Source organism: Lepidochelys kempii, chromosome 11 (genome assembly GCF_965140265.1).
Source record: "Lepidochelys kempii isolate rLepKem1 chromosome 11, rLepKem1.hap2, whole genome shotgun sequence".
NCBI classification, from domain to species: Eukaryota; Metazoa; Chordata; order Testudines; family Cheloniidae; genus Lepidochelys; species Lepidochelys kempii.
In genome coordinates this window covers 57,713,060-57,729,266 of record NC_133266.1, presented here as the reverse complement: position 1 = coordinate 57,729,266, position 16,207 = coordinate 57,713,060, and positions in this window count along the sequence as shown.

Below are 16,207 nucleotides of genomic sequence, written 5' to 3'. Positions count from 1 at the left end.
ATACAATAGCTGTTTGTTGTGTCTTTGTTTGATGTTTGTGCTAATCGTAGCTGACACTTTTAGCTAGAAATGGTTCACAAGCTGTTCAGCTCAGTGTTAAAAGAGCCACATCATCTAGCACTTCTTTCTGGTTTTAGAAGTCTAGTGTCCCCTTCAATGCCATGTGCTATATAGACAATAGGAAGCTAATTTGCTGATGTCTCTGACACAGGGAAAGTGCTATTGTGTCCTAAAAGTAACATGCTGGTGCTATAGATTAAAGGTAAAGTGAACATGTCAGTCACAATATGTGAGGAAGTACATGACCTGAATGTTTTGTATCCTGGGAGAAATTGATTTACCTTGTTTCTAATAGAGTTATTCTTTCTAGGCACTGACATCAAGGCCTTTCACGTATTTAAGTTAGTTGTCTGAATTGCATTATGCCACTCATGCTAACTAGAAAACCCAAAGTAAACAATTGAGAAGTCATTTCTGCTATGGCACGTTGAACTCAACTTGGTCCTGCTGGTTTCTAAAAACCTCAGAGTCTGCTCTGATTATGCTCAAATCCACCTCCCCAAATCCTCAATCCTCGCAGGAATCGGTGCTCTGACATCACTCACCAGAGCTGGCTGAAAAATGTATTTTATGAAAATTGTCTCAATACTTTTTGGGGCTGTCGAGATTAAAAAAATTAATCGTGCTGTTAAACAATAATAGAATAGCATTTATTTAAATAATTTTGGATGTTTTCTACATTTTCAAATATTGATTTCAATTACAACACAGAATATGTGTGCAGTGCTCACTTTATATTGTTTATTACAAATATTTGCACCATAAAAAACAAAAGAAATAGTATTTTTCCATTCACCTAATACAAGTACTGTAGTGAAATCTCTTTATCATGAAAGTTGAACTTACAAATGTAGAATTATGTACAAAAAAAACCTGCATTCAAAAATAAAACAGAGTGAAACTTTAGAGCCTACAAGTCCACTCAGTCCTACTTCAGCCAATTGCTCAGACAAACAAGTTTGGTTGCAGTTTGCAGGAGAATGCTTCCCGCTTTTTTTTTCCATTGTCACCTGAAAGTGAGGCCATGCAAACGCCTGTTACGGTTGTAGCTGGCATCGCAAGATATTTAGGTGCCAGATGCGCTAAAGATTCATATGTCCTTGCATGCTTCAACCACCCTGATGATGGATTCTGCTTGATAACTATCCAAAGCAGAGCAGACCGATGTGTGTTCATTTTCATCATCAGAGTCAGATGCCACCAGCAGAAGATTGATTTTCTTTATTGATGGTTCGGGTTCTGTAGTTTCCACATCTGAGTGTTGCTCTTTTAAGACTTCTGAAAGCATGCTCCACACCTCGTCACGCTCAGATTTTGGACGGAACTTCAGATTCTTAAACCTTGGGTCGAGTGCTGTAGCTATTTTTAGAAATCTCACATTGGTGCCGCCTTTGCATTTTGTCAAATCTGCTGTGAAAGTGTTTTTAAAATGAACTTGTGCTGGGTCATCGTCCAAGACTGCTATAACATGAAATATATGCAGAATGCAGGTAAACAGAACAGGAGACATACAATTCCCTCCCCCCCCAGGAGTTCAGTCACAAATTTAATTAATGAATTATTTTTTTAACAAGCATCATCAGCATGGAAGCATGTCCTCTGGAATGGCAGCCGCAGCATGAAGGGGTATATGAATGTTTCGCATATCTGGCATGTAAATACCTTGCAACGGCAGCTACAAAAGTGCCATGCAAATGCCTGTTCTCACTTTCAGGTGACGTTGTAATTAAGAAGCAGGCAGCAGTATCTCCCATAAATGTAAACAAACTTGCTTGTCTTAGTGATTGGCTGAACAAAAAGTAGGACTGAGTGGACTTGTAGGCTCTAAAGTTTTACTTTGTTTTTGAGTGCAGTTATGTAACAAAAAAGTCTACGTTACACTTTCACGATAAAGAGATTGCATTTCAGTATGAGGTAAATTGAAAAACACCATTTCTTTTGTTTTTCATTTTTACATTGCAAATATTTGTAGTCAAAAATAATATAAAGTGAGCACCATACATTTTGTATTCTGTGCTGTAATAGAAATCAATATTTGAAAATGTAGAAAAAATCCAAAATATTTAATACATTTCAATTGGTATGGTTTAACAGTGCGATTAATTGTGATAAATGTTTTTAATCGTGATTAATTTTTTTGAGTTAATCGCGTGAGTTAACTGCAATTAATCGACAGCCCTAATACTTTTCATTCCAGTGATTTTCAAATGAATATTTTGTTCACAAATGTTCTGTTTGGAAAGTTTTTTCTTTTTATTGTTCACTTTTTTTAAAACTCTTTTTCTCTTTTAACCCACTTCCTACTTCTCTAGTCCTTTTTTCTTTTTCCATTTTGCCACCAGAAAAAGGCAAATAGGAGAGGGAAGAAGGAAACCCCAAAACAACAAAAATCAAACTGTTTTCATTTTCCAGTTTTATTATAAAACAATTTTTGATAAAAATTTCTGATGTTAAAAAATATCATTTTTCAACAATATAAATTCATTTTCAAATTTCCGACTCGCTCTATTTACCGATCTACCTATCTACATTTTAAGAATTCCCCATTCTCCTTTAAGTAGGAGGCATCTCTCCCATAGCGGGGCTGAGTGTGCAGAATTTCCTTCTAAGTGCACATCTGTCTCAGCCTATCCCTTCCCACAGTCCAGGAACTTGTTCGTGCCGGTGGCATGGCTGTTACTTTTTGCTCCCTGCCCCCTTTGCAGAACTTTTCCCCATTTTCCTATTTGCAAATAGTACCCCTTCTATTTATTTATCTGGTTTTTAATTTAAAGGGTGGCGGTGTGTGTTTTTTTTTTTAAGCACAACATTATTGTAATGGTGTATATATTTATTATGAATCACAGCAAAATACCCCATTTGCTGAAGGGTTTGCACTTCGTTAATAAAATAAGTCTTACTGTTGTTCTCACACGCAGAGAGCAAGACTAATTCATTTTATACTAATGTATTTTTATTTGCTATAATTCTCCCTACAAAAATTAATAGCTTTGCATATTGCACTGGGCTGGGGATACAGTTAGTGTAGAGTGTTAACCCTCAGATGTTTGTAAATTAGAAAGTTTTAGGCAACTGTGTCTTTCAGATCTCTTTTGACTGAGTTTTCATTCAGACAATGCACTTGCATATAGCAGCATCCACTATAAAATCATCAGGAGGCGGGCTAATGAAATAAAGCTATGATTTTACATCAAGATTTATTTCACAATTATTTTACCTATGTGGTTAAAAAAGAGAGAACAACACATCGAATCAGAGAGAACAGAGGTTAAATAGCAGCCGACTATTCAGAAATACAGAAAATTGTAGACGTCACCTTCTGAAAACTGCTACATGTACAAAACATCTTTGAAAGACATGATCCATAGCCCACAGAGAACATCTGTTTGACCCTTTCTGCTCAGGGAGTGAGCCCACAGGAGAGATTCTCCAAAGGAGAATCAGAAAGGGAATATGCCTGGAAAAAATTCTGGTGTGGAAAGTGAACATCTCTAGGGAAGCATCAGTGTGCAATTGGCACTTACCAGGCAGAAAAGCAATGCATAGCCTCACCTTGGCAGCAGGATAGGTGGAGGGGGCAGTTATTAGCAGAGAAAGGTCTGGTTAAGGTTCATTATTGTCATCATTATATTTGTATTTAGTGTTTGAGGGGTTTTTTAATTAGTTGGTTCAGTTGATTTAATTGTATGCTTCTAAGATCTGCCTGCAAATGGATAATGTAGATTTCCATCTGAAAAATGTCCATAAATTAGAACATATGGAACAGCTAAGAGCTTTTAAAGTATATATCCCACCAATCCTGCTGCCAAAATCAGTGTATATAGGGCTTTTTATGCATTTATTTGCTTTAACTTATCTTGATAGCCATTCAGAATAAGGTAAAGCTGGCAATTGCATACAAACGTACATGCATCAGAGACAAATATGCTGAGATTCTCAAAGCAGTCTACAGGATTGAGACACACATCTTTCTTTAATTTTAGTGGAAAAGATGTCTAAATCCCCTAGACTGCTCTGTAAATCACCCAGGACTCTTACTAAAGATGGACACTTCCTATTTTTGCAAAACATTTATCCATTTCCACTCTCAGTCAAATGTATGTCAGAAGAGTTAAAAGGTGGGTTCTTGTCGTCTTTAACATATGTTCCTTTTTATAGTTACCGTATGAGAACAGGCACAAATGAAGTTTTGAGCATTCTGATTTGTATAATATTATTAAACACTGAAAAAGATCCCAAAGCAAACTCCAGTCACACAAAGCAAAACCCATTACTACTTTAACTATTCCAGGCTAGTTACAACAGTACAACCTTTGTGTGTAGACAAGACCTTCAACTGAGATGATTACAGGATGCTTACAGTTATAGGATGGTTAGAGTGGTCTGTTGCAGAAATGATTTGAGTCAAATCCTGTTTCTCATATTCCCTCCCCCCTCCCCAAATATGGATGGATTCAGATCTGGAAAAAAGTGTAAGAACAATATAAAGACAATTCCATAAACTACGATAACATAATCCCCAATGCATGCACATGTTTACAGAATAATACTGTCCTCCAGAGTGTCCAGGTAGTGGACTAAATTGTCAAAAAATCAGCAGCCACCTTTCCAAGGCCTGATATGGGTCCAAGGAGGCAAAGTCATCCCTTGGCAGTGCCAGAATTCTCCTTCCTTCCAGAATTCTTCCTTTGTACTTAGCACGTACAAAGGAAGAATGTTTCAAATGGAGTCAAAAATTACATGAAAACAGTGTGTTCATGGACATTTGGTATTTCTGCTTCCATTCCCAGTCAAACCTATAGATGCAGGAAGATGAGAAATAATGGGGAACTGAGTTTTCTAAACTTTCTGAACCACAAGGAAGCTTTGACCAAGCTTTGGTTCAGTTATTGGACAATGGATGGGTTTGTTCTGTTTGTTTTTCTCAGTTGAGGGTGGGGTGGGTTATTTTATACAAAATGGTTGGCTCATCCATTGTATGAAGGCTATATCAGAATGTAATAGACAAGAAAGCAAAATGATTATATATATATAATAGTATGTTTGACACTTTATGCAGCATAATAACAGTCTGAAGCAAGCGTGGGGGGTATGTCTGGGTGAGCTGAGGGAAGGGTGGGAAAGTTAGGGGTGTCGTTGGAGTCCATAGCATGGGACTTTTTACCTTTTCTATGAAACAGCCCCTCAGACCGGGGGTAGCCATGGATTGGAGGCATTCTTAGTAGCACAACTCCAGCATAGCCATGCTGCCAGAAACTGGATACTGGGGGACAAGAGGTAGTGAAGAGCCATGTGGCCTTCCACAGATCCAAGCTGTCCTTGAGAATCCATTAAGTTTGGGGTGAACCCCACCCCTTCCCTATGCCTCCCAAGATGAAATGTAGGGAAGGGAATCGCCCATCATCTTTGGGGAGATGTCCTCTCCTATCGCCCCCTCCCATGGGTGAAGCATATGGTCCACCATCCTTGTGTGGGCAAAACTGCCACTGAAGTCAGCTGGAGTTAGGATGGGATGGGCCCAGAGTTTGGAAATCTCCATGCAGTGAGAGAAGAAAATAGCCCTACATTTTCACTTGAGTACTGCAGAAGTTCCATGCAGGCTTCATTCTCTTAACAAGCCTTATGCTAGCAACTGCTTCCCGAAAAGAGAAAGTACCGTGTGGCTTTGATGAGTTACTCATTAATGCTGTTAACATGTAAAAATGTTAAACATTAAATAAGGGAAAATAAAGTTATGAAACCATAAGGATGTTTATGCAGAATACAAATGAAGAATAGTATCTGAGGACTCTACTGGCTTTTCTAATCCATGCAGGTTCCCTTTGTTGTTCCTTTCACCTTTCTATGCATCAGGATGGAGTCAGTGGCCCCAGCATACAAAGTTCTGCCCTAAAAGCATGGGAGTACAGTGCACTGATTTCTGGGTAGAATCTCTGTGGAGGAATGAGGTTCAGATCTGGGGCTGGGGGAACTATATATTTTAGTTGTGAAAGGCAGCAGCAAGTTCACTTTATGCATCCCCATGCTACAGCAGAAGCTTCTCCCATTTAGCTTCTGGGAAAGTGATCCCATTTAACTCAGCAGTAGTTGTGTGCGCATATCCAAGGGCACTATTGGGCCCAGTATTTACAATTAATAGTGGTGAATGTCCTATCATTGACTAAATCCTACTTGCCTTACTCAGCTGAGTAATCCTGCTGCTTTGAATGGCTCTCCTCGCTCGTGGACAAGTAGCATTTGGCCATACATGTTTATCGAACAGTGCAGCTGCTGGTCCCTCCATAGCCATGCTGCTGCAAGGGCTAATGCTCGCCAAGGGGCACGTATTGGATCCTCACATGCCCAGATAAGAATAAGCTGCTGTAGCATTGGGGGGAGGGATAGCTCAGTGGTTTGAGCATTGGCCTGCTAAACCCAGGGTTGTGAGTTCAATCCTTGAGGGGGCCATTTGGGATCTGGGGCAAAAATTGGGGGTTGGTCCTGCTTTGAGCAGGGGGTTGGACTAGATGACCTTCTGAGGTCCCTTCCAACCCTGGTATTCTATGATTCTCTTTCCTTAAAAAAATGTTAGGGAAGGACAGTGAATGGTACTAGTGACTTCAAGGAAGTGGCACTTGAAGTAGACCTCTTCAAGAAAGCAAAATTAAGAAACCATAAGATCAGCACTCCTTTAGGCTCCAAAGGGAACTGACAGAAACAAACATAAATGGAGAGTGGGATTTGCCATGCACATTAAATCTGATTGCTTGAAATAAAAAACAGGTGGAGAGATAAGACATGCATGCCTGATGTTGATGGAAAGCATGTTTGTGCCTAATACATTGGAGAAATTGTTCCAGAACAGTTCATCCATGTGAAAATATGACCCCTGTAATATTAGGTCAAAAAGACCTAAAAAGATGTGCTGAGTAAGTGCTAGTTGTACAAGAAATAGCTGCCTGGGGGTGATGTCAAGTCACAAGAGACAGTTTTCCCAAGATTTCAACAACTGTTAGCACTCGGGTAGGGTAGAGGGAAGTTCCTTCCAATTTTCTATATTCTCTCCATGTTCTCTGGCCGGCCCACCAATGCTATGCAAAATTCCACAGTTTCTTCACCAATCCTAAACTCACTCTAAGGGTTCACTCCATTTCCCAGAGATTTACAAAGTTCTGGATGGACTGTGGGTCCTATTTTGGGCCACCTTCTCATATGGTCGGTCTCTTCACAACAGGCCCCTTGTCTTTTGCTATAGGCTGAAAGCAGAAAGGGGAGACCTTTTGGACTGCAACCCTTTCTTCAGGGAATAATCTCTTTGCAGGAAGGAGGGGAAGGACCAGACCTCCCCATCATCAGTCTTGTGGCAAAAAAAAGTCCATTCCAAGGAAAGTATCTCCTGGGGAGTGAACAGCATGGAGCTTTCTGGGGTATATCAGGCTCCAAAAGAAGGCAAGTAGCTATAGCAACAGCAGTTGTTCTCCATACAGCCTTTTGAAGGGGGGGAGAGAGGACATGTGGGCAGGCAGGCAGCCCACCCCCAAATCTTTTCCAGTGGGCTTATCTTACTGGGCCTCCTCAAAGATTTAAAGTAAAAGGAGCAAGCAAGCCAGGTAATCCCATGGCCATCCAAAGAGCTGGATGTAGGGAAAGCAATAGCCACCTGCTCCCCCAAATAAATTAAAAATGAGGCAGGAGTTAGACCACTGCCATCTCCCCAGCAAGCAAACAGGACATAAGAGGAGAGGGCCCTAACCTGTAGGGAGGAAGGAAGTGCTGAGGGATTGGCAGGTGAATTTCAGGTTTTGAGCCTGTCTAGGAGCTCCATGGATACCCATATCTAGCTTCCCCTGATGCCAGTGGGAACTGCAAGCAATTACAATGGACAATATCCCCAGAGTGTGCCACAAACCTGTAGAGCAGCTCAGGAAAATGACTGGGGGGCGGGGGGCGGGGGACAATTAACTGGCAAAAAGTTAATTAAAACTCTTCTGATTATGAAGTGGAATTAAATACTTTAAAAAATGCAGTGTGACACCATGCTGCACTGCAGCTGAATTAATCATGAATGAGGATAGTAATTTTTAATTTTTGTGCGCATGAGAAAAACAACTCGACAGATTTGACAATTAGAGCAGGGTAACAGCATTGCATGGCACAATGAGAAGTAGTTTTTCCCAGTGGCTTTTGTGAGGGAGCTAAACAGATGTGCTCAAATATTTACAAGTGCACAATATTCACATGCTCTTCCAATGCTGACCCTGCTGATTCGCAAAAGTCTGCTTCAATCTGGAGACCAGCTACTGTGGTGACACAGGATATTTATCACAAGGTAACACAGCAACATTACCACAAGTTTCCATTGTTCCCAGTGAATTGTGCTGCATATTTACCACTGAGCATATTGAAAATGTTGTGGCAAATTAACAAATTGCCCTGCAAATCCCCAGACGAACCCCGACATATTTTGAACTAAATTATACCTTATATGGAAATTAGCGATGAACCTCAGAGGCAAACCTTGGATATGGATTTCAAGCTCCCATTTCCTGTGGTGGTTTCTGGATCTAGGGTTTTGGTTCAGGCCTATCTGTAATAGAAACATTTGAACATGGCACTCATTGAGACTCAATTTAGTACATGCCTTCTGACAGGATTCACATTGCATCTGACCTCAGCTGACTTGGCTCCAGGTGGGAGTCATCATTAATACTAACAACTGCACAGAGTGGGGGGAGGTGGCATGAGAGAATGAAGAGAATGGAGGGGGGGGGAAGGGGAAAGTGATCTGATGGGTAACAATAAAAGGGGAAGAGAAAAGAGGAGAGGGAACCTGCTTTTTTGTGCTCCTCTTTCCTCCCTTCACTTTTCTTATCTTTCACCTTCCCAATTTCTTTCTTCCCTCCCTTTTCTCTTGTCCTTCTATCCTTTCTCTTCAGAAGCTGTGGACTCTCTCCTTTCCAAAAGACTCAGCACCCTTCTTCCAGTAGTATGTATATAGCCCCATAGGAGTGCCCATAATTTTATAAGCTATTTTATAGGTTAAAAAAAAAACAAAAAACCCCACCTTCCTACCTTGAGGAGCTCATAATCTAAAGTTGGCCCAATGACTAACCCAGTTGTCATGGTTACTGGGGGTGCTGTGCCTGAAACCCCTTGTTGTCCGTCTCAGGTGTACCCCTTTGGGGACAGGTTTCACTATCTTCCCCCTCTCTGTGTGGAATGCACAGGCCTAGCACGCTTACGCTGGATCTCTTGGCTGCAGCTCCCCTATTTACCAAGCATGTTAACCCAACAGGCTCAACTGGGTTCAGCATCTCTAAGCACTTTACCTCTAAGCCTGTGCCAGCATCTGATTAAAGTGACAAAAATCCAAATCAAACCAAAAACCCCACACGCTACACTGTTAAAACAACAGTGTCTCTTATACGTACATTTCCTTACCTGAGCTTAACCTCTTCATCCATAGCTCAGGTGGGGCCGTCTTATTCCCATATCTGGATTGGGAGAGCCAGCCTGCTTCCTGTAGTACTTATCTCTCTCTCCAGGTCTCCTTTCATCCCTGACAGTGCTCACTGATGCTTCCTGGGCAGCCCTCAGCCACTCACCCTCCACCCCCTTTTAGGCCAGCAAAGTATTCTTTTTGATTATAGTCATAGCATTGGGAAGAATAAACGATTCTAGCCTGGGTGGAGGGTATTCCCAAGTCAGTACCTTCCTCATCGTTTCCTCAAGGATCTGTGGCATTCTTTATGGTAGCACATTATCTTTGCCATTGTTCAATTTCCTGTTGCTTGCTCTCTCACAGCCTCCTTTAATTTAACTCTGTGCCTTCAGGCATGATAATATCACACAGGTAAACTGAGGTGCATATGATATATAGATATATAACTCCATCATTCTCCACACCACCTGACAGCAGACAAGGATGGAAATGGGTAAACAGAAGGAGGGGAACGCAGCTGTTCTGTGGGAAGCAAAGGAGACCTAGAAGCTGGCTACAACTTGGATTTCATGGAAATTACATATAACATTCACGAAGGAATGAGTCCTGTTACAATGGAGGTTTATCTTTAAACCTTTCCTCTTACCTATTTTACCGTGTGAAACACCAGCAGGTGTATCCACTCCAGCTATTCAATTGAAAGAGGGCCAGATCCTCAGCTGGTAGAAATCTGCATTGCTCCATTGACGTCAGTGGAACTATGCCAATTCACAGCCCCTGAAGATCTGGCCCATGGATTCTGATTCTGATTTCACTCACAGCAGTGTAAATCAGGAATAGCTTGGCTGGAGTTACCACAGTGCAAAGCCAGGGTGACAGCAGAGTTAGCCTGTAAGTTTATATGTCTTACCCCCACACTACGGTATAGCACTACAGTTTGAGTGGCAAATAGATATTGTTCTTTATCTGTACAGAACTGACCATGTGTAATTGATATAGTTAAGACACAAGTGTGCTGGCTAGTGATGCAAGTAACCGGTTGTTTATTGCCTTGCTTTCCTCAAAATGAGCCTGAAGAAAAATCAGTGCAAGTTGTAGTTGGGGAGGATTCAGGTAAGCCAGCTGGCAACATCAGTTATGCATGGTGTGGATACCTTAGGGCAATGCCTGGATAGCCGGACTGGTAAAGCTGAAATGCTCTATATTTCGTTGAAATATTGACAGTTGCAGCAGTTGCTTTACACTGTTCATCTGACTGCATAATTGCTTCCACAAATTAAACAAGAACAATGGTGAAAATATGTAAAACGTCACATGGGCTGAAATCCGGTTCAGGCCTGGAGTGAAGAACAGTTTGGCGTTCTGTTCCAACTCCCCGTTGATTTCAGCACGAACGTGACTTTCTGCTCACAGGCCAGGGATGGTTTTGCAGGCCAGGACTGAGATGCATTATCAGTCTTGCTGTGGAAGGATCCCTGGCTTAAACCTGTCTGATTAGTCCTTCGATTTCAAAACCACTCCATTCACTCGCTCATAGTACAGAAGATGGTTTGTTTCGGGTACCCTCCTTTCTCCCCCATTTTCACACTTTGAAGCTTGGAATGACTTGCCTGGCACTTGAGCTCATGGGTCGGTCTTTCTTTCTTTTCTTTCAGAATTTGTCAAATTTACTAGGCTAATCAGCAATTAGGGCTGCTTAACGAAGTCAGCTGAGGAAATGCCAAAGAGACAGATCATACTCCTGGAGAACAGTGTGTGGTGGACCTTTCCACATGCAGATTTTTCCTCCTTCGCTCACAAGGGTTCTGTGCCTGGTGTGGGGCACACACAAGGAGATGCAGAGGAGACAGAGATCAGCAACCAGTGGTGCCATGGCCATGTCCCCTTTCCCCAAGCCAGGGGCCTGTGACAGTAGCCAGGAGTGGGTGTCATAGGAGCCATTACATCAGCTGTATATGCCCTGGTATTTTCCTCATACCAGGGAACCTCAGGCAGCTGGATTCACCAGCTTTACAGCTTCTTTGTACTAGACTGTGGTGGGGCCTAGGATTTGGGCTGTGGGTATTTGTAATTCTCTCATGTTCTCTCTCTCTGGGACAGATTCTGTTAAAGACACAATAGCCTGATCTTAAGCTTAGCCTTGGGAAGACTAAATAGTCATTTGTCAGTGGAGCTAGACAGAGCATACTCCCAAATCAGCAGTATCCTCAGTGTTTCCTCAGGGATCCTTGTGATAGCACCTGATCTTTGCCATTGCTTCATTTCTGGTTGGTTTTTCCTTTTACAGCCTCCTTTGATTTAACTCTCTGCATTCAGGTAGGAAAATACCACAGAGGCGTATATCCTTTTTATAAAAAATACACATAACTTGGTGAATGGTTCCACCAAGCTAGATTAAATACAGGTCCAGATCCTCAGCTGCTGTAAATTGACCTTGCTCTGTTGAAGTCCATGGAGTTATGCTGATTTACACCAACTGGCCCCACCTGTAGAGATGGATTTTGTTCTCAGTCAAGGTAGAGGAGTTTGTTTTTCATCCAATAGATGTTGTGTGTTTTTAAAATAGTTTATAAAATTATAAGATAAGTTAGTCCATTTAAAATGGATAATCTTAAAGTGATATTAAGGATGGAAATGGGCCTATCTTGTATGCTTTAATGGCTCCCTCACAGGCTGTTCAATGTTATCAAAAGGTGATTTTAGAAGTTTGTAATAAACATGCTCCTTTGGGGAAGATTAGGATACTTGGTGGGAGTCACCATCCTTCTGCTACTTCCAATTTACTGTGCTCTAAGAGAACTAATTACCTTGGATGTATTATAACTCTAGAACATCAACTTTACTTTCTGATCTCTTGGTCAATGAAGAGATTTGCTATGTTTGTTCAAATGTCAAAGGCTGTTTATTTTATTCAAATATTAGCCTACAAGAAATTAGTCAAATAAGACCTGAATCCTACAGACACTTAAGCACATGCTTAACCTTGCCTTCCTGAGTAGTTCAATTAACTTCAAAGTAAGGTAACACATGTATATGAGTCTTTACAGATTCAAGGCCTAAAATTTCTATATATTATCTTTTATGTATAAATTAAAAATTCTTCTTCTACCAAGCTGTGCATTGGCCTTTTCTGAGGAACTCCGTAACTTCATTGTCAATCCCAGCCTCGTCCCCAGCTCCTCCCCTAGTGTCCCTTCCTGCCTATTGTTGCATCATCTCTGAGGTTTGTTGATGAGCTCTGTCGGGTGTGTAAATAATAATTCAAGCCTTTGGGCAGTGATCATTTTTCTTTTGCTAAACATTGGGAAGATGATATTTTTTTCAATTCTGTGCTCAATTCTAGAATACTATCATGAGATTTGCACAACGATCGGATTGCAATAGATATGGCACAACTGGTGGAATCATTTATTTTGGTGTGTTGCACCTATTCAGGGTTCTCGCCAACCGATGATAAAATTTATCGTTGTAATAATTATTATTATTATTAAATAATTTCTTTTTAAGGTCTACACCAGTAATTTCTTGGCTGAGTGGGCTTGATCTCATAGTTGATGGGAATTTCAGGCACACACTGCACAAGGAGTGCAGAATGGAAATACTGAACCACAATAGGAGTTAGGCACCTAAATGCTTTGGAGGATCTGGGTCTAGGGGTCCAACTAGTGATATTCTGTACAAACCCAGAAACTTCCATGGTGTAATTTGCTGCCCCCGCATAACATTCTTCATAATGCTAATGGTTCACAGTTAGTACTTAGGATATTGGATGTTTATTTTACTTCTCGGTTTGTTTTACTGCATGATGATAGAACTAATAATATCATGGCTACTTTCAGTTAGAAATCTAACTCCCGTTGACTTTAAATTGAAACACTAGTGTTGATTCCACAGTTTGGATTATTACTGAAATGTTATTGTTAAAAACCTAGTTCACTGGAAGGGTGGGAGTTAGCTGAATGTTCCTCCTGTTTTCTGTTTTCTTATTTACTAAGCTTGAAGATCTGAACTTTCCAATTTTCAGAGAATTCAGATCCTGGGTTTTGTTTGAGTCCATGTCTGTCAGCAAAATTCATAAACACATGCAGAACTGCAACTGTGTGAATACTCCTCTTGACTTCAATGGGGCTATTCACATACTTAAAGTTACATGCATTCTTATATAATCTCTGGATAAGGGCCCCAATACTGCAAATGTTTAAATAGGTGCTTAACTTGGAGCACATAAACAGCCCCATTGACTTCAATGGGATTATCTGTGTTATTAACTTGGAGCATGTGCACAAGTGTTTGCAGGATCAGGACCTTATAGCATAGTAGTATAAGAATCCACTGGAAAATTCCCCTTACCATAGACCACCTTTACATTGGAATCTTGCTTATCTGCTGCATTACCCTGTTTTACTGCAAGTAGACTTTGTTTGGCTACAAAAAACATGTGTGGAATTAGAATATTTTTATTGATTATTGATTTTATTTTTATTGATAACATCATTTGAGCACTCTCCTAAACAGGGACAATAAAATTTCCTCATAAGAGTGCATAAATAAACAGATATAATGCATCTAATAACCAAAGTGATGAGTGAATGCTGTATGCTGAAGTTACAAATAATGACCTCCATCCATGTGAGTGGGCCCTTATATAATTATCTAGTCCTATTGAGATCAAATAAAACTCATTGCAAGTATTAGGGCCTACAATAAGAAATGTGGTCTCTAAATCTGGTAAACACATGCCAAGCAAAAACAAAAGTCTGAATCCATCACCCTTAATCAGGTGACACTCCCATTGAAGTCAATGAAACCCGTCATCTTCACTAAGCTCCTAGATGCCTCATATTTAATTCAACATATTTTGTTTGCATCACAACAGTCTGCCTCTCTTGACAGTTTTGCAGAATACCTGTCACATTCTGTGTTTCGTCACCTCTTACATACCAGTGAATTCACACCTCTAGGAATTGTCTGGTTATCATTTAAACAAAGAGATTCTTTCTACAAAATGAGGCAAAAGAATTGATTTTTTTTTTAAAAATAGCTATATAAAGTAATCATGATCCACAAATTGTAAAGGCCACTCCTGTTCTTATTAAGCTTTCATTGAAACCTTGAAACCGAACTTCTGCTGAATGGTACTGACTGTACTAATTAATTTATACTTTGTTCTGGAAGCATATTAGCAAACGGGCATCGACTATAATAGCCATTTATTGCTCTGACAATGAGGTTAAACAGCTGGGGCTTTTAACTGCATGGTACAAAACATATAAAACTATTTGGTTGTGATATTAATCCAACAAGACCTGATACAATGTGACAGTAAGAGCTCTTCCCAAAGAGGGGAAATACTTGCCCTTGACAGTGCCTTCTGCTGACTTTCTTCTATAACTGAATTAACTGTAGAGCTGAATTCTCTTACCCAGAGTTCTCTTATCTGTCACCCACCTGGCATCTGCATTCTTGCACCTGCTGAGGTGAATTCTTGTTCACAAACGCAGTCTACCACAAACCAGCAGGTAAAGGTAATGTTTTCCCAGTTTTCAGTGAGTACCAGTTGACTTTCAGGGATCTGAATGAAAAAGGGGAGTGCAATCAAATCAACTACTCACCAAACTCGACTGTCTCAGTACATATAGAAAAAAGGCACATAGATCTCATTGGTTTTCAAGGAAATATACATATAAAAGACCATTTCAAGACTTAATTTTCATAGTGGAAATATGCCCTTCATGAAGATGGGCAATTAAATATTATAATGATATTTTTAAATTGATATAACAACCTTGGCAAAGATTTTCAAAAGCCATATGGGGAGCCCAACTTAAGTGGGCCTGACTTTCAGACGGTGCTGAGCATCTGAACATCCCACTTTATGGCATCTCAAATTGGGCGCTCAAAAATCACAAGTTACTTTTGAAAATCTTGGCCTTCAAAGGGCTGTTTTGACAAACAGCGTGCAGCCTGCTGGAGCGTAAATCTGCACCACACTAGTCAGCCACACGCTGACTATCCACCCTGCTTTCTTGTGTGCTTTGACCTTCTCCCGTTTTAAAGCAGGGTGCTTTTAGTGCGTGGAAGCAAGGCCCACACAGATGGTTAGTGAGCAGCAGCAGGCTAGTGTGCTGCAGAATTGCACCTCAGCTGACTATACAGTAACTAGTCATCTAGACAAGCCCTCACTTTATCGAAACGCAGTTGGGCGAGGGGGGGGGTAGCTACAAGAAACATGTAGCAAATTTAAAATCAGAGACAGGTGCATGTAGCCCACATGAAATACTGTACAACTTCTTGTTAATGATTAACCATAAAATACATGCCTGGAGCCAGACCAGTCAAACCCATATTAGCATTATTATCAGGAAAAAAGGGTTTATGTGAGAAATGGAGAAGGAAATAGGGGCTTATACAATAGAAGGTAAGAAAGACAGCATGACAGGCACCTACAACAAAGCAAAGTCTGTTTAGTATAGATCCAACTCTCAAAGGATAGGACATAAATCAGGCGGCACCATGGTTAATTATTATCGTGGGCTCTGAGTACTACCAGTTGGTTGAGTCTTGATTCACACAGTCATACATTTCTGAAACATTCACCATTTGGGATGAAATGTACATGCTAGGTCAAAGCCAATATGGGCTTTGGTAAGTGTGTGGACCCCCTCCCTCCCAACACACACACTTTCTAATATATCAGAGGGATAAATACTGGAGAGGGAGAGGAAT